This window comes from Vicugna pacos, chromosome 7 (assembly GCF_048564905.1).
Source record: "Vicugna pacos chromosome 7, VicPac4, whole genome shotgun sequence".
NCBI lineage: Eukaryota > Metazoa > Chordata > Mammalia > Artiodactyla > Camelidae > Vicugna > Vicugna pacos.
Genome location: NC_132993.1, coordinates 1,810,519 through 1,830,080, shown reverse-complemented (window position 1 = coordinate 1,830,080; position 19,562 = coordinate 1,810,519). Strand labels below are relative to the sequence as shown.

Sequence of the window (19,562 nt, the reverse complement as noted above, 5' to 3'; positions counted from 1 at the left end):
CTAAGCTCTGGAAAGCCAGTAGCTCTGTCAGTTACGGTCGCCAGCGCAAGATTTGGATGGGACACTGAAAAACAGAAAAAAGTTAAAATGAAATACAAAATGGTAATACTCCTGTAACTTTGAATTATACAAAATTACTCTGAAAATGGAGAACTACTAAAAAAATAAATACACAGCCCCTTTCCAAGCCCTTAAGACGCAGTAAGATGCTAGAAGGCAACCGGTAAGGTTGGTGAGGGTCCGATTATGGACGGTGGGCCCACCCGACCGAGACATGGTCAGAGGCGGGAAGGCTGGGGGCTCAGCTGGATGTGCTCCGGGGTCTAGTCGGCAGGAAGTCTAGAGCCCAGTCCAGGCAGCATCTGCCTGAGACCTTACGATTCCACCTCTAGCTCCAGCGTCTGCAAACTCTTCCTCACGTGAGCCAGAATCCGGCTCCCTCTAACCTCTACCCCCGGTCCTGGTTCTGATCTGGGGACACTCAACGCGTGTCCCTTCCTGAGTCTGAGACTGGCTCTCCGAGCCTCCCCGCTCGCCCGTGCGCCCCTCCAGGGGAGAGCAGCCTTCTTTCTCTCTTCAGGCTTCATCCGGCTTGGTTGCCAGCTGGCCGGCCTCACTGGCCGTCGGCCTCAAACGCGGTGCGCAGACCTGAAGTCTGTGAGTGCAGACACATCTGTCGAGCTCGGAGAAGAGACAGAGCACTGTCCTCCCTCGTCCAGAGCCAGTTCACTCACTCGTCAGCGACGGTCTGCGCATCCTCGTGCCCACTGCACCCTGACACCTCTTCACTGAGACGCCGCAAACATTTCTCCAGGGAAGGGGCGGACTCTGAAGGAGGGAGTGGTCTGCTGAGACGTTTGCTTCAAGCACACCATTATTTTCACTGCGTGGAGGGAAAATGGCAGGATCGCTAAATTCTTCCGTGGAAGAAAGTCGAGGAGTTGTCATTTCAGATTCCAATTTAATCTGGGCTCACGCGGCTTGACCGCTTTATTATTTCTGTGAGCAGGTGTTGGTAGACAGAGGCCCTTCCCTCTGTCTCTGATTTCCTCTTAGAAGTCAGCCTGCGATCTTAATCGAGAGTTACCGTGGAGCAAGTGAAACACGTCGTGTGGACAAGGGAGCCTCTGGGGGGAGGCGGCGGTGGGATCTGCAGGTGGAAGCTGACAGGGGTGGCCGAGCGTCGAGGCAGGAAGGCTGGGAGGGGGCGGCAGGGGTGGCTGCAGGGCTTCTTCGCTTGTCCTGTCATCCGTGCCTCGATTACCCGGAGCCTGGTCACAGGCGATGAGTCACAGCCGCCTTCTCTTTGAGCTGCTACGTTTTTTCACCAAAATGACACCGAGACAGTGACTTGCCCACAAAAGCAGAGAAGCAACCAGACTCAGAACAATGACCTTACACGGGCCAAAATTATAAACGCGAGCCAGTAAGTTCCCCAAACCCACCAACCTTAAGCTTCTCCACGCGAGTCTAGCAAGCCTGCTACCGTGGGGAACCCTTACAATGGGTCCCCGGCTCACGTGATTCGCACAGGGGACGGAGGCTGAGCCCCTGCAGAGGGGCTTCTGGCCCATGGGAATGTGGGTTCTCCGCAGAGCAGGCCCCAAGGAAGGGCTGGGTGCAGACGGTTTGGAAGGAGCGCTCAGGAAACACAAGTTAAGGAGCGGGGTCTCTGAGATAGGGAGGATGCCCTGGGGCTGGCACAGCTGGAAATGTCAGAGGAGCAGTGGAAAGCCTGAGGACCACCCACTGGTGCGGAGGGAGCTGGGACGTGGCCCTGCCCACCGCCCTGCACCGGCTGAGAAGCCCTTGCGGTGGGCACCAAAGGCTGCCTGAGGAAAGGGGGCTGGCTGGCAGGGCCACACTGCAGCGTGGCCTGAACGTGGAGGGAGGAACCCAAGGGACGAGGGCACCAGCAGTGCCCGCTTCAGAAGAGAAAGACCAAACACACTGCGTATCAGTGACCAACGCTTCTCTCACAGCGTCACCCCCAGATTCGGCCCTGGGTGCGAGGGGACGGCCAGCGTCTGTCTCCTCGGGTCCTGCAGGGACCAGCTCCCCGGGCAGGGGGTCTGGAGGGAGCCTGCAGGCCGGAGGAGAAGGATGCGCTGCCTGTTGGCTTCCTGCTCCTGCCAGCATCCCCCGGAAACTGCCAGCTCCCTCCCTCCCGCGTCTGCTGTCTCGTCTGCCCAGCCCAGCACCAGTGGCTGGGCCGCCTGCTCGGAGCTCTCGGCCCCTCTGCTGGGCTCTCCCTCCAGAGCCCCTTGGTTCTCCACGCCCCGGCCTCCTCCCTGGGGTGGCAGCTGCTTCCCGCGGTTCCTCCTCGCTGGCCCCTCCTGCCTCCAGCCAGTCCTGCTTAGTCAAATCCTCGTGTTCATCAATTGTTCACGTTGACTTTTCTGCTAAAACCTGGAGGGGGTTTGTTTTCCCGACTAGATCCTGACCGTCCTGCTCAGCAACCTAGAAAACGGGAGCAGGGATTCGGGCTGGGGTAAGGCGAGGTGGGGACACTCGAGACCCCGCAGACCTGGGGGCTGCTGGAGGGTCAGCCCGATGGGAAGGCTGGGGACTGGTCAGGGGTGACCGGGGGGACAGGCCAGTCACTGGAGGTGCAGAGAGGGGAGGGCGGCCACTGAGGTCTTCGTGAGAGCACTCCCCTTCCTTCAGCTTCCCGGGAGTCAGAGCCTCACTAGGAAACTCCATCCCGTCTTGGTCCAGAGAACTTGAACATCTGCAGAAAGGGGTTCCAGGTGAAACTGAAGGCTTGACAAACAAAAGTCAGAAGACAGGAGGCAGATGCTAGAGATATGGGACCTGGTGAAGGGACGGCTTCGGGGCACCCTGAGTGACTATTTCCAGGGTGGAAACTAGGATCACATGAGGCTGGTCTCCTGAGCACCGGTCGAGGGGCGCGTGCTCGCTCTGCTGGCTGGTCCAGCCGTCTGACTCATGCACATCCAGCCACGGATGCACGCCGGCCCCGTTTATGCACCTGGGACACGGGATGGACCAGAGATGAGGCTTTGCTGTCATGGGACCTGCATTCTACAAGAAGACCCGTGGGGCCTCCGGCAGCTGAAGGAAGCGAGGGCCAGAGTTGCAGAGGCTGGGAGAGGTCGGAGGGCTGAGATAACTGACCCTGACCGGCGTTTCAGGATTCCATGAGCTCCTTGACTCCCTGAGAGAGTCAGGACCACATTCTGACAGATTCAGGGGCATCTTTGTTGACGGGCCTCCGGGACGGGCCGGCCTCAAGCCTGACCTCTCAGCTACTGCTGACGTCCTGGCATCTCTGGGACTCCCAGAGGGAGCCTGCGCTCATTAGCTACCCGGGGGTGCACTGAGGGGGGCCCCAGAGTGCTAAGGAGGTGCTGCCCCAGGTCGGCTTCTCCCCCTGACCTGGGGGCTCTCTCTGGGCGGCAGTCGCTCCCCTGCCGTGGTTCTCAGTTTCTGCCTTTGTGTCCGTGGTTTTGCTTTTCTCCCCGGCTCTGCCCTCAGCTTATCCTGCGGCAGCAGGCGAGGGCCAGGCTCCTTGGAGACGGGCTGCAGGAACGATTCCAGACGGGTGTCTGGGCGCCCCAGCCTTCCCCGGGGCGCGTGGCCCCTCCGGGGCTCCGAGCGTCTCCTCCTCGGGGCGCTGGCCGGCTGCAGCCTGCTTGTTTCCAGGCTTTTTACGTGCGCGCAGGCAGCCCCCACCCCGGCTGCGCCGGCCCCGCCCACTCCTCTGCCGGCGTCTGACACCATGGCAACCAAAGGCTCGCTGGAAGGCAGGAACTTCCCACAGCGAGACGGGGTCACGTGGGAGCAGAGCGTGTTCAGGTCTGATCCTACTGGTCTTGGGCCGCCTCTGTGTGAGGCACGCGTCCTGCGAGGGTGAGGGCGGGGGCGGGGGCGGAGTGTGTGACTGCGGGACGGGGGGGGGGGGGGGGACACAGAGAAGCCCCCCCAGCGCTCTGCCCCGCCCCCGCTGGGTGGTCTCCGAGGACTCTCCGAAGTACCCTGGGGCTCTGTGCCCGTCAGCGTGCTGACATGGGGTCTGAAGATTTCTTGATTCAGTGCCTACGTGTTTAGGAAAACGCGGCCTGGTATTTAAAACAGTCTGAATCCAAACAGCCCTACTGGCTAGGATTTGCCATCCTGAAAAGTCAGCCCCCAGCAGGGCCCAGACAGCGAGGGCAGAGATGACACAGGCAGCACGTGTCGCCAGGCAACGACGTCGCCGTTTAACAGGACGCTGTTTGTTGGTGACGCTAATCCTAGCAAGACAGCCCTCCTCTCACCCCGCCTCCCCAGCCGGGGAGGGGTCACTAGGTCATTTAGATGGTGTTGTCCGAAAGGGCTGCTGTTGCCTTTTTATAATTTCTCCTGAGCTGGGCAGTTTCCTCAGTGGGAATCCAGAAGGTCACTGTCACAGCCACCAAGCAAGCGGTGAGCAAAGCAGGAATCTCGTCTCACCTGCGTTTCTGCAGAGAATCTCTTTCACGTGAGCACCACGCCAAACGTAGCGTCTGGGCCTTTACTTCTCAGCAGGGTCTGGGAGGGTTTTGTAGTGAGGGCCCCTCTCCCCACAGTGGAGCTTGGAGAAGCAGCCGGAAGCAAAACAAAAACTTAACTTCATATAATGACTTGAACGTATTCTGTGTTAGAGCTGACACCATAAACTACTTTCGCTTTGAAATGACTTAGGCTTCAGTAAAATCATATTCAAAATTAAAAAAAGTTTTTTTTCCCCATTTCCAGCTCTCCGGCTGCCCACGAACCAAGCCCAGCGCAGGCTCAGCAGAGCTGAGCCCTCAGTCCCGGACAGCCCGCTGGGGAACTTACCGTTACCCCCGGAGCCCGGGTGCGGCCACCCCTGCCAACTTCGGCACCTCAGGAGCTTTGAACCTTTGTCCCATCGCTGTGCTACAGACTCTTTGTTTTAATCAAACTTGTTTGACGTCACTGTAGATTCACGTGCAGAAATAAGACAGAGATTCCCCCATGCCCTGCACCCAGTTTCCCCCCAGTTACCATCCTGCACAATTAAGGCACGATGTCACAGCCAGGCTGTCAGCTTCCAGACGCTCAAGTTCAGAACGTCTCCATCTCAGCAGGGTCCCTGGCTTGCCCTTCACAGCCAAGTCCGCTTCCCTCCCACCCCACCTTCTCCTCAGTCCCTGGCCACGGCCACTCCATTCTCCATTTCTGTAGTTTTATCACTTCAAGAAGGTTATACATACAAGATCATATGGTATTTACTACCTTGGGGGGTTGACTTTGTTTACTTCGCATAGTTCTCCCACTCAGGTTTGTAGGTATCGGTAGTTCCTCGTTACTGAGAAGCTTCCACAGTGTGGACGGACCACGATTTGTTTGACCAGTCACCGGCCGGAGGGCACAGGGTTGTGTCCAGTTTGGGGTTATTACAAACAAAGCGGCTGCAAACCCCTGCGCACAGGCTTCCGTGCAGTGTCGCCAGGCGCTGCGCGCGCGAGCCCCACTCGGCGTTGTCACCGCTTCTGTCTCAGCCATTCCAGTAGCCGTGTGGCGGGGCCTCGCTGTGGCCGTCGTTTGTATTTTCCCAGGGGCCACTGACAGTGAACATCTTCTCCCAGGCCTGTTTGGCAACTCTCTGTCCTCTTCAGTGAAGTGTGTCTTTACTGGGTTGTTTGTTTTTCGCTCAGTTTAGTTTAGGGCCTTTCTTTCTTGGGTGGATTTTGACAGTCTTTCATATATTCTTTTCGCATTTAAAAAACTGAGATAGAATTGACATTTAATGGTGTATTAGTCCCAGGCCTACAGCATAATGATTCCATATTTACATGTACTGTAGAATGAGCATCTCAGAAAGTCTAGCTGAGCGCTGTCACCTTACATAGCTGCAAAGTTTCTCTTCCCGTGATGAGAACTTTTAAGATCTGCTGTTTCAGCGCGTTGCAAATGCACAGGCCGGGACTGGGCGCCACAGTCGCCACGCCGTGCGCCCCACCGGAGGCCGTCATCAGAGTGCTGGTTTGCAAGGAGCTCCTCCTTTTCCACAGCTCTTGGCGGAGTCTCCCTGGGCAAACGTCCTCATTTACAGAAGCCCAGCGTGTCACGTTCTGTTTTCTGAATGACACCTGCGGTGTTGAGTCTGGGAGTACCTGGCCCTGGCCTCGATCCTGAAGGTCTCCTCTATCTTTCCCCTGAAGTTTTATAGGTCTACAGCTTACAGTCAAGTCCACGATCCACTTTAGTGCACAGCAGGAGCACAGGCTGATGCTCACTTCTGTTGCCCATAGACACCCAGCACCGTCTGTAGAAAAAGCCGTCCTTCCTCCACTCAGTTGCATTTGCACCTTTGTCAGAAATCAGCTGGGCGTGGTTATGTGGCTGTCCTGGTCTCTCTCTTCTGTCCCCTCATCTGTGTGCCTGTCCCTACACCAGTGCCCACCGTCTTTCACAGCTTGTGTTACAGCGAAATAGTATGTCTCAAAATCAGTAGATTGGTTCTTTCCCCTTGAGTCTTCTTTCTCAAAACATCCCTCGCTATTCTAGTTCCTCTGCGTGTCTACGTACGTGTCAGAGTGACCCTGCTTCACCCGCAAAAAGCCTTGCTGGGATGTGGATAGCGACTGTTCAGAACCTCGCCTAACTGGGGAAGAGCTGACATCTTCCCTACGCGGGGTCTTCAATCCACGAGCGCCTCTGAGCAGCCGGTCCTGTGTGAGTTCTGTTAGACTGACTCCTAAGCAGCTCATGCTTTAAGCGACTGTAAGTGGCATTGCGTTTGTAATATTAGTACCCGCGTGTTCAGTTCTAGCCTGTAGAAACACAGTTGTGCCTGAACGTTTATCTGTGTCCTCTGACCTTGCTGAGCACACTCACTAGACTCCTTGGATTTCCTGTGTGTATAATCATCTCATCTCTAAATAGGGACACTCTTTATTTCTTCCTTTCCAAACTGTATGCCTTTTAAAATATTTTGTAATTGGAAGTAAAATGTCATAACATAAAATTTACCATCTTCACCATTTTTAAGTTCAGTGATATTAAATACATTCATAATGTGCAACCAGCACCACTGTTCATCTTCATAACTTTTTTTAATAAAAAGTATTTTTAATGGAGGCACTGGGGATTGAATATAGGACCTCGTGCATGTGAAGCATGTGCTCTACCACTGAGCTACACCCATCCTCCCATCTTCGTAACTTTTAATCCTGTAAAACTGAAACTCGATACCCATTACAAAATAAGCCCCGAATCCCCTCCCCAGCCCCTGGCAACCACAATTCTTTCTGTCACTATGATTTTGACTGCTCTAAATACCTACTTCACACAAGTAGAAACATACAGTAGTTGTCCTTTGGTGACTGACTCATTTCAATCAGTATAATGTCCTCAAGGTTAATCCATGTTGCAGCAGGTGTCAGAATTTCCCTCCTTTCTAAGGCTGAATACTATTCCGTTGTACACATATACCGCCTTCTACCATTTAATCATCCATCAGTGGACACGTGCGTTGCCTCCACATTGTAGCTACTGTGCGCAACAACGCGATGAACACGGGCGCACAAACACCGTGTGCCCTTTGGTGCCTTTTCTTGCCTCACTGCAGCGGCTGGAACTGCTAGCCCGGTGTCAGGTGACACTGGTGAGGGTGGGCACGCTCGCTCTGTCAGATCTCGAGAGAAAGTGCTCGCTCCTTCGCCGTTAACCACAAGCTGGGAGGCGTCTGTGGCGGCTCTTGGCCAAGCTGAGGGGGCTCCCCGCTCCTTAGTTCTCTGAGAGAGACACCAGGTTCCCTCAGGGGTAACGTTCATTCAGCCATGTGACGAGAAATCTCAGCCTTATGTGCTACTACTCTGTACTGGTAAGAAATCTTCTGGGGAGAAAAGGAGAGCCAAGACTCAGACGCCGAGTCGGAGCGCAGCTCGCAGGAGCCACTGAGGGAGCCACTCAGGCGCGCGCGAGGCTGCCCGGACAATCCACTTACAGTGGCAGCCTCCTTTTCCGATGGCGCGCCATAAATGAGACGCTGCAGCTGGCTGAGCCAGTGTTGCCTTTTTCAACAGCTGTTTTGTAGTCGTTCTGTCACAGACCCACGGGACCGTTTGTGACTATTTCCGAGACGCTTCCCCGTCTCCCAGCAGGATGAGGTGCGGGGAGAGTCCCACATGCACCAGCAGTGACAGACATGGCGTGTGCTCCGTGGACAGTGGCCACCTTCATGCACGGGTGCAGCCACTGCTGGCCGGTTGGAGTACTTACGATCTGGATTACATATTTTGGCATCTTTTTCTGGTCTATTAGCACTCTACCATGGATTTCTTGTTAGTTGACTCTGTAACGCTTTTGACTGACACGCTGCTAACGTGGGGATGACCTGGGGTCCCCAGCGGACCGCCGGGTAGTGTCTGCTGCAGAAGCGGTCGCGCATGCGGGGCTCTGCCCTGTGCGTTGTGCAAGCTTCAGGCGGAAAGGCCCGGTCTGCTGTGCTCGCTCCCCTGGCACCTTGCAAGCTAGTGGCGCGGTGAATTCTGAGGTTGTGTCAGCACAATTTCAACATATTTTGAAAGTGAAAACACGCTGGGTCCCATCGCCTTTTGGTCCCTAAGATGCTCAGACTGAAGCAGCTGGACACAGAGAGGTGGAGAGTGTCCACAGACCCCGGAGCCCTCAGAGGGCGTGGCTGAGACCTCCTGGTACTTGTGCCTCCAACGCCTCTGCGCTGCGGGTGCCCGTGGAGACTGGGGCCGGACCCTCTCCCGGCCTCTGAGCAGCTGCTGCTTTCCTGCACCGACCACGCTCCCCTCCTGGGGGCGGCAGCCTTGTGTGCACCCCACCGCCCTGAGGCCACCTTGCATGGTGGCGTGGTGTCCCCAAAGAGACAGGGCCCTGTCCTCACCCCGGCACCTGAGCTTGTGGCTTTATTTGGAAATAGGGTTTTGTAGGTGTAACTAAGCTGTAAATCACAACGGGTTATACTGGAGTCAGGCGGGCCCTCAGTCCAGTCTGACTGGTGTCCTTATAAGACGAGGAGAGACCCAGACCCACAGATGGAAGATGGCCAAGTGATGAAAGAGGCAGAGACTGGAGTGATGGGGCAGCAATCCGAGGAACATGGGGGGGTCCCCCAGGCCTTCCAGAAGCTGGGGGACAGAGCACAGAGCTGCTCACACTACATATAAATGATACCATGTGATATTTATCTTTCTCTGTTTGACTCACTTCACTTAGTATGATAATCTCTAGATTTAGCCATGTTACTGCAAATGGCATTATTTCGTTCTTTTTCATGACTGAATAGTATTCTATTGTGTAAATATACCACATTGTCTTTATCCAGTCATCTGTCAATGGAAATTTAGGTTGTTTCCATGTCTTGACTATTGTAAATAGTGCTGCTCTGAACATTGGGGTGCATGTACCTTTTTTCAAATTAGAGTTTTCTCCAGATACATGCCCAGCAATGGGATTGCTGGATCATATGGCAAGTCTATTTTTTGTCTTTTAAGGAACCTCCACACTGTTTTCCACAGTCGCTGCACCAAACTGCATTCCCCCCAGCAGTGTAGAGGGCTCGGCTCCCTTTTCTCCACAGCCTCTCCAGCATTTATCATTTGTGGACTTTTGAATGATGGCCATTCTGACTGGTGTGAGGTGATCCCTTGTTGTAGTTTTGATTTGCATTTCTCTGCATTTTTTATCATTAGCAAACTGTTCAATCATTTCAGATTTTCCATGAATTCACATTCTTCAAGCCCCCCAGGTATGTGACCTGCCAGGTGGTGGAGGGTTTCTGGGTCTGATGGACTGAATCCTGGCCCAGCTGGGCCAGTGCTGGGTGTTCACACATCTCAGCCTGGCTGCCTGCCCAGTGGACCTCAGAGGGTCTCTGTCCCTGAAAAGTCCTCCACCTTAGCCCCTGTCTATACTTCAGGCTCCCCATGGCTCTCTGATTTTTCTGTACAAAGAAAGAGAAAGCTTTATTCTCAAGGACCCAAAAGGACAGTGCAGAGGCAGACCGGCTCCCTGCAAGAAGGAGAGGTGGGCAGGACACGTACAGGAACCAAGGTGTCGAGCAACCCCATCCCATCCTGGACTTGCTGTCAGGATGTTTGGATAAAACACCAAACAGTGAGGTTGTGGGACAGGGTTCCAGAAATGAAGGCGCAGACATCCCTTGATGTTTTCTATCACATGTCCAAAAAAGCCTCCATATGGAAAATTAATCCAAATTATAGACTAGACAGTGAACGTTCACTTAAAAAGTCCGGTGACGCCCAGTGAAGGAATTCACAAAGGGCGCGTTCAGCACCACGTAATCTCCGCTCATCGAACTCCTTCTCCTATCAGTGTGGCTCTGATGGCCACTTCTCATTTGTGCTGATGGAGCTGGGGTTTTCTTGTGAGCAAAACTACTTAATTTGTCACCAAATCTCAATTCCTCCCCCTCCCCCAGCACAAAAACTCTGTCAATTAGGTTAATAATAGAAGCAAATTTCATCATGAAATGAAATCTGCCCCAACATTTAGGACCGGGCAGCAGCCTCTTTGCTTAATTGTACTAATAAAAATTTTTAGCAACATAGTTTTGGGGATCAATGCAGCAGGCCCTGCCAATCAAGGGCTTTTCTACTGGCTGAAAACGTGCTAGACTTTTTAGTTTCTTTGTGATGACGAAGGAAAGGCTGAGTTGCCCCCAGAAGATTAAATCTTTAATTTCACATTATTTCCAGCCACGTCTATAGAACAAAGTGGGCTTTACCTGCTGAATATGGGACTTATGCAGCTTGAAGGACTCTTGAGACATTAAGAGGTGGCCGTGAACGGGCTCTGAGGTTTAAGCTGAGGGGAATTCTAAAGGGATTACCGCTGCATTTTCCATAAAGTGAGAAATAAAAACAGACTTAAGCAATGCATGATCATAAATGCATTCTTGCTGCGGCAAAGAGCCTGGTTCGCACCGCCACTCGGAGGCCCGGGCAGGAGGGTCTGCCAAAGGCACCCACACTTGTGAGGATTTGTATGAGTCCAGCTTATAATGAAGTTAGGGCTGAATACTTTGGAAAGATTGGCTATTAAAAAAAAAAGGTACTCTTCCGTTTTCTCGGGTCCAAAGGTGAGAAATGTACACATTATTTTGACATCATTAAGATATGTTTTGTACGGAGCGCTGACCCGCCTTGACCAGAGCCGGGGAAGTCTCGCTGTGAATGAAGGAAGAACAAAACTCTTCCTGGGAAGATTTTCCTGATTAGCCATGTGGGCTGAAAAAAAGAGAGTGATGTCTTCCAAAGACCGAAAGAAAACGAGGCCCCCAATTAAAACCCCACATCCTCACTAATCAGCTTAGAGACTCAACTAAAACAAAAGTTCTGTTAAAACTGTAACAGCCTTCCAGAGGGTGCATTGATCACCGGCGACGCACGTTTTGTATAAACACTGGATCTCTTTATGTCCCGGGCATACCTTGTTTTATAAGTGGATGACTGAAACACTGAAAGAAAATTAGAATAAACTGCAGACCCGAAATAACGTGATGTAAAAACTGAGGCTTTTTTTAAAAAGTAGATCAAAATAATAACTTTCTCGACTTGGGGGAGTTTGTGGAATACTGAGGAAAACGAAGGCCCCCTCCCGTGGCCATCGCCTCCTGAAAAGTGAATTCCGTTAACTCACCCATCCTGGCCACACGCTTCCTAATCAAAAATTAAAATTTTATAAGATGTTGCTTCGTAGGCCCACTGGGCGAGAGTTCTCATGGCACTCAGGTGTAACCCTTCATGACGAGACTCTTCTCGTCCTCGGGTCTGATTCTAAGCATGGTACAGATACAGACTGAATACACACATAGAAAACTTGAGAACTGGATGATGTTCAGAGTTGAGCTTCAGGGTTTCATAGCTCTGGGGACTGACTGGCTCAAGAGCACAGGGCCAACACAAGGTCTCAACGTGCCGAGGGCTGGTCTAGCCTCCACCCTCGGGGCCATGTTTCCACTTCATGGTCATTGATTGTCAGGCCGGTAACCACACACCTCCCTTCACAGACTTCCCACCAGGCTTCCCAAAAGAAGGAAGAGAAAGGAAGAGGAAGTGAGGGGAAGTGAGGGCTGCCTGGGCCCGTGGAGGGGTGTCTCCCTGCCTTTGCTGGGGTTCAGCACTGCTGGGGAGACTCCCTTTTCTGGAATGACCTTGCCCAGGGCAAGGATGGCCAGTGTTCCCACACAGTGGGACTGCACCTTACCAAAAGCCCGAATTATCCTCCCGGCTCTGAAGGGACAAAGTATTTGTCCAAAGGAAATGATTCTACCACTGTTTCTAGCCTCACCCCTTATTTGCTCGTGCTCCCCCCACCCCCAGGCCTGCCAACAGCGGCACCTGTCACTCAGCGCGGCCCTCCTGGTCTTGGGGAAACGGCAGACCTCCCAGGTCTTCATATGACGTTCCCACTCCCTAACATTTAATAATGACAGTTGAAATTACAGATCGTGATCCAAGGGTCTTTGATCCTGTCTTAGAGACACTGCTAGGTGCTCATGATAAATTGCCATTTGTTGTGGTCAAAGTTGATCAAATACTAATGTTTCAAAACCGTTCAGCCTAAGGTATTCAATTTTGGCCACTAGGTTCTTCTGAAAAACAAAAAAAGGAGGGGGGACTCAGAATTTTGCAAAGAATTTTATCCAAAATGGGAACAAATCCTTGAATTCAGTTGGCCCCCACTTCTAGCTGGTTGGGGGCTCCCTGCAGAGCAGCTGCTTTAGGGTTCTTTAGCTTTCAAGGAACAGATCCAAGGGACCTCGGGAATGAGAGTGTGTGTGCAGGTGGCGACCGCGGGCGACCCAGCAGAAGGGATCTCCCTGAGGTGCGGGTGGGGGCAAAGCCCAGCGGCGTCCTGGGACACCAGGCCTGGGGGTGGAGACCCGCAGCAGCCTCTGGGGGTCTTGGGCCACATCTGGGAGTTCTCTCTGTCCCCAGCTCCGCCCCGTCCCCTCCCCCTCCCCCCCCCCCCCCCCCCCCGCGTGCCTGTCCCCACCGGCCTGCTTCCTCCGCGCGCCCTGGTCTCCTCTCCCTGGCTGCGCTCGCGCCGTCCCAGCTCCGCCACGTCCGACTCCCCGAAGAGAAAGCTGAAGGTCACAGGGCATCCTATAGCTCCGAGTCAAAAGCGAAGGTCGCGGGCGCGCCAGCAGCGGCCAGTCCCACCCACGGCGCAGGGCGTGGGCGGAGCGGCCCCTCGCACGGGCGGACTGCGCCGGCCCCTCGCTGCGCGTCCCCTACGCGGCCGGCCTGGCCCTCGCTAACGGGCACGCCGGCTCGGAGCCCTGGGCGGCCCGCCTGGCCCTCGGATTCACATCTGCCTGCTTGCTACTGCCTCGCTGGTTTTAAAAGCTTCATTTCTTGCTATAAACAAAATGAAATAACGCCATTTGCAGCAACATGGATGGACCTACAGGTTATCATATTAAGTGAAGTAAGTCAGAGAAAGACAAACACCACATGACATCACTTATAAATAAACACAAAAGAACTAACTCACAAAACAGAAACAGACTCACGGACACAGAAAACTAACTTATGGTTACCAAAGGGGAAGAGGGTGGCAGGGTAAGTCAGAAGTCTGGATTAGCAGATACACACACTACCGTGCATAAAATTAAATAAACAGCGAGGACCTACCGTACAGCACAGGGCACTGTATCCAATACCTTGTAACACAACAACTTATAACGGAAAAGAATCTGAAAAAGAAAAAAAATATATATATATATTTATAACGGAGTCACTTTGCTGTGCACCGGAAACACTGTAAAGCAACTATACTTTCATTAAAAACTTGACTCCTTTAGCGTAAGAACTTCCTGCTTAGACTGTGAATCCCCAAAGTGATACTATCACAACCTGTTAACAGTATCACCTTCTTTCCCGTTCTAATCCCATTATGGGTTTCTTTTTTTTTCCTTTATCGAAGTATAGTTGCTGTACATAATGTTTCTCAGTTACAGGTGTGCCACACAGTGATTCATGATTTTGAAGTTTACATTTACAGTTGTTACAAAATGTTGGCTCTATGCCCTGTGTTGTAGCATATAATATACTCTTGTAGTTTATCTTACACATAAGAGCTTGTACCCCTTAATCCCTGACCCTTGCCTTGCCCCTCCCTCTTTCCTCTCCTCACTGGTAACCACTAGTTTGTTCTCTGTATCTGGGAGTCTGCTTCTGTTCTGTTATATTCATTAACTAGTTTGTTGTATTTTTAGATTCCACACATAAGTGATATCACACATATATGTCTTTCTCCATCTGACTTATTTCACTTAGTATAATACCTTCCAAGTCTATCCATGCTGTTTCAAATGGCAAATTTTCATTCTTTTTCATGGCTGAGTAGTATTCCACCATGTACATGCACCACAGCTTCTTTACCCAGTCCTCTGTTGATGGACGTTTAGGATGTTTCCATGTCTTGGCTGTTGTAAACAATGCTGCTGTGAACATTGAGGTGCACATATCTTCATGAATTAGTGTTTTTTTTTTTCCAGATACATGCCCAGGAGTGGAATTGCTGGGTCAAGTATCACCTTTTTGTGGAGAAAGATTCAAAGAGACCAGAGTTTAACACCCCTGGGAGGAAAAGGGCACGTGGCTGGGAGTTCCAGAGAGAAAAAAGACAGGATATCACAATGAGTTCCAGAAAAATGGTCAGGACACTGAGGTCCCACAGGATCATTGGTTTACGTTCTGCATCACAGGCAGGGGTTTCCTGCTGTGCCAAGAACTTGGTGTGACCTGCCCTCCCCTCCACGTTTCACCACCAGGAAGAGAACCGTGGCGTTGGAGTGGCCTCTGTGTCTGCTGCTCCCAGGTCCCCCCAGGCCTCCGTGGAGGAGAACCCACGCATGTGCACATCTTCACTGCTTTGCTGAGTCCCTGCTTGGCTTCCTGAGATCTGGATGCTCTCGGGTTGCTTTCACATGGGTGGACGGTGGGGGGACATCTTCAGGGGCTGTGGATCTCCCCATGCCCCTTTTTCATCAGGACGCCATGTGCTTGGTGTGGCTAGGGAGGGGTGCTGGACCAGCAGGTCAATGGCAGAGTTAAACAATGGATATCTCCCACGGAAGTAGACAGAGTGCCGTTTCATGCAGGTTTTACAATTTACAACACTACATTATTGTATTACCTTTTATTATCTCATTTAATCCAGGAATCCAGCAGAGGAGGAGCTGAGGTGGGGGAGCTCAGGCACACACCCGTGGCCTCACGGTCAGCGGCGGCAGTCAGACGCGCGCCGCAAGCGCGTTGCGCTTACAGCGATCGAGTCGTCTCTTTACCTCGTAAAACAGATGCACCCGCGCCCACGGCCCCGGCGACTCCGCCGCATCCTTCCCCGCAGAGCACCTTCCCGTCCTGAAGAGTCGGATCCCATGCCCACCCTCCTCCTGATTCTCTGTTTGGAGAGTCCCACCACTTTGAATTCCAAGGTCACTTCCTCCAAGGGTCATGCGGTAGAGCCACCTGGAGAAAGCCCTTGAGCAAAGCAAAATTCCTCTCCTGCAGCCAAAGTGCTCCTCTCTGATTTGATGTTACACTTTCCGTGCTCCCAGATTCTATAACGGGATTCTCCGTTCTGACTTCATAGCAAGAAACACCCAGGGGACTGCCCCCACTCCGTGCTGACAGTGTCTGACTCATTTAGCCTGGTTGAGACCCCAGCCTCAGCTTCCTCAGATGTCTCCTCGCCCACTACTCGGGCAGTGGAAAGAGGGTGTGCAGTTTTAGATTTGCAAGACGAAAAAATTCTGGAGCTCTGTTTCAGAACAGTGTGAATATACTGGACACTGTGAACTGTACACTTACAAATGGTTCAGGTGATAAATATTATATGCGTTTTTTTTTTTTACTGTAAATTTAAAACCTTTAAAAATCACTGCCATGAGCTACTGCAGCTTTGGGGGCGTCTGCATCAGCTGTTCTGGAGGGACCACGATGTCAGCATCCAGCCCCCAAATACTCCGCAGACTGAAACACCACGACCTGTCCATCCAGAATGAGCGGCCCCCTCCGACTCTCCCGGAGACTTAACTTTCTTATTCACATAAACTTAACAAGAGACACTATTGCTTAGCGGATCTGCCCACCCTGCATAGAAACAGGGCCATGCCGGAGGGCCGCTGTCCCCGCCGCTCTGGCAACGCTGCCTGTCCCTCCTGCGCACTCGCTGTCCCTGCTCTCAGCTGCCCGGGCTGGTGGTGTGCCCCGCATGCCACTGCGTCCTGCAGGCTTGTGTCTCTCCTCCCGCCATGCTGAGCAGAGGAGTAACAGCCCTGCTGGCTGGCCTGAGGATGGCACTGGCACAACTGTTTCTTGGCATTTGATTGGGACAGAGGGAGACTCAGATTTCCAAACTGCAAAGCACTGTATCCTTACTTCTCTTTCTGTCTCTAGCTTTTTAAAGCAGTTCTTATGGACTGACTAATGGAGGTACTTCAACTTCTAAAACACGGTGTGTTCATTACCCTGTGATCCAGCAATCCTACTTTTGGGCAGATAACCGAGGGAACTGTAATTCAAAAAAGACACCTGCACCCCAGTGCTCACAGCAGCGCTATATACAATAGCCACGACATGAAAGCAACTAAATGTCCACTGACAGAGGACTGAATAGAGAAGCTGCGGTATATTTACACAATGGAGTACTACTCAGCCATAAAAAGAATAAAATAATGCCATTTGCAGCAACATGGATGGACCTGGAGATTGTCATTCTAAGTGAAGTAAGCCAGAAACAGAAAGAAAAATGCCATATGATATCACTTATATGTGGAATCTAAAAAAAAAAGGAAAAAGAAGACACTACTGAACTTACCTACAAAACAGAAATAGACTCAGAGACATGGTAAACGAATGTATGCTTGCTGGGGGGGAAGGGGCTAAGAAGGGATGAATTGGGAGTTGAAGATTCACAGATACACACTCCTAGATATAAAACAGATAAGCAGCAAGTTTCTTCTGTGCAGCACAGGGAACTATATTCAATGTCTGTAGTAAACTTACAATGAAAAAGAATATGAAAAGAAAAAATGAAATAAAATAAAATACAGCATGTTGGTCGGCTTCTCCCCACATGAAGGGGACGTGCTGCACATCCTTCCTGCACTGGGGGTCATGAGAGCCCCCTCTGCTGAAGGGAGAGGAGGTGACGCATGGATCGGCGACAGCCTATCAGGAAGCAGCTGTCCTCCTGCCCCCAGGCTGGCTGCCACTGGGTGGCCCGGTCTGGGCAGTGTTTGCTTGATTGTGCAGCAAATGACCTCAGGAGATTATCCTTTTGTAGACTGAAGGCACTTTTGCCATTTTTAATGTCTTGCTGCCAGTCCTTTATAAAAAGTGTTTGAGGTCGTGCTGACATACGTTTCGCAGCACGAGCAGCTTTAGAGGCACTTAGTGGGGACCTTGTCACCAGGAAAGGGCTCCCGGGCTCGTCACACCTCGTACCTGGTGGTGGTCTCTCTGAGCAGCTGGGCTGCCTACAGAGCAGTGTGAGAAACAACATGGAGGGTGATAAATAATAAAAACAAGTATTTTGCTGATTGGCTGGGAAGACTTAAGAACCACTAGGAGAATGAGAAAGGCCTCATTTGTCAGCAAGGGAGGAAGAGAACTTGGTTTTCAGAAGTTCTCCTTGAAGCACAAGCTGAGGAGCGCCAGGCTGTGACATTTGCTTACACAAAGGCTTAGAAAACTTTTGATAAGATGCAATAAGTTCACATCAGATCAGACAGGTGATAAGAAATGTTCTTATCGTGTTGATAAGATGTCTCAAATTTGAGGAAGAAAAATGACACCTCAAATTACGTTCAATCTACCTTCAAATGCCTTGAAGGAGCAGCATATGCGCTTTCTAGCTTCCGATGGAATCGCTCCAGGGAATCAAGACTGTACGGCAGGTGGACCTGGCCTCACAGCCTGTCTTCAGCCTCAGGGGCATCCCCACGTCTTCCTGGGGATCAGATGCTTTGGATCTAGGTCAACAGTCTGCAGCAAATCCACATGAAGAGGGGTGAATCATGGACTGCGATCGACCTGGTAGGTTATCATCTCTCAAGCCTTTCTGATGGGAAGAAAGACAGACCCCCCCCATCTCTGCCTTTATTAACCCACGAATGTGACGCTGAAGTCCCTTCCATTGAGGGTTTCCAGGTAAATATCACATGGGATCGGCTTATACTAAAAAAGTATTCATTGTTGATTTGAAATTCAGATTTCACTGGAGACCCTCCGTTTTTAGTCTTTCAGTCACGAAGTCCAGCAACCCTATTTCTACTGTCTGCTCATTGCAGACCAGCGACCAGCAGATCCCCAGGGAAGAGCTACCTCTCTGTGCATCACCGATTCTCACTGGACAACAGTCCTTGCATCATGCAACCCTGTGCCGGCAGCTGCAAGGATGCAACAGAAAGTGAAGACCTCTTCCTGCTCTGCGGAGCCCCAGAGCGGGGAACGTTCCCTGCACACTCACCACCAGCTGGGACTTAGGCACTTTGCGTCCATCCTCCCATGCAGTTCTTATTCTAATTCAAAGAAGCTGGCATTTTTTTCCTGTTTAGGACTTACAGGGAGTAAGTGGCGGGGCTAAACTCTGACCCACGCTCGGTCACGTGCTGGGTGTTACCTGTTGCGTATTATGTGTTTGGAGACCGCCGCAAAGTCACCATCTCACCATCTGTATCCCAGAGGCACCTGTGAACGCCATCCCCACAGATGTTTAGAATCCTTGTCTAGAAAGGTGTCCAAGTTGGCTAGCAAGACACAATCCTGGGGTAAAACTAAACAGCCAAAGACAGGCACTCGCACCCTGACGGGAAGGACCCGGCAAGGACAGCTAAAGACCACTACTCTAAGTTGTGCAGGAAGTTCAAGAGTTTTGATGCCAGAGCACAGCATCATGATGCCGTCTGTGGCTGCAGAGTGAAGGGGTCCACTCAACGGAAGGGGAGGAGACACAAGGAAGGGAGATCGTTCCTGTCATGCACAGATTCCCCAGGCTTTGCCCGGGGAGGAGACACAGGGTCTTAGGGTGTCCCAAATCAAAGAACCTTCTACAAGGCAACGAGCCCATGCGGAGATGTCAGGAGAGGCTCTGCTCAGAAATCCAAGGCGCTGAGGCCAGCACAGAATTGGGAGGGCAGAGAACCACGAAAGACAGGAGCCCAGGGCGGCTTCCTGGAGGAGGAGGGACCATCCTGGGCCTTTTGGTTATGGAACCACTAAGGGAAAAACTATTAAGATAAACTGAAGGAAAAGCCTACAGATGGATCACAGGAATCCCCTGGTGTGTAAAACACTCTCCTAGAGAAGTTTAAGGTTGTTCAGTTCATTCATCCGTCATCCTGAAAGCGCTCACTGATGCCAGGGATGTGTGTTGGCTAGAACATCGCACCTTTGTCTCCATGAACTTCAGAGTCTGTATCAGGGGCCTTGTTTGTAAAGGACACTGAAGTATTTTGAGCTCGTGGACCTGTGGTCTCCGTCACAGCCACTCGATTCTGCCACCGTCCGGCCAAGCAGCCAGACACACTCACTAGG

The 19,562-nt window shown here is 51.9% G+C and overlaps 1 long non-coding RNA gene across 2 annotated transcripts; it reads left to right on the top strand.

Annotated features, from left to right (window-relative positions):
* The first annotated feature begins 3,756 nt into the window (after positions 1-3,756).
* On the top strand, positions 3,757-5,236 carry LOC140697505 (uncharacterized). Of its 2 annotated transcripts, none has more exons than XR_012074641.1 (2): positions 3,757-3,819; positions 4,741-5,236. It is a non-coding gene; the product is annotated as an uncharacterized lncRNA (long non-coding RNA). The 2 variants fall into 2 exon arrangements; XR_012074642.1 differs by lacking the exon at positions 3,757-3,819 and adding an exon at positions 4,287-4,483.
* Positions 5,237-19,562: the final 14,326 nt, after the last annotated feature.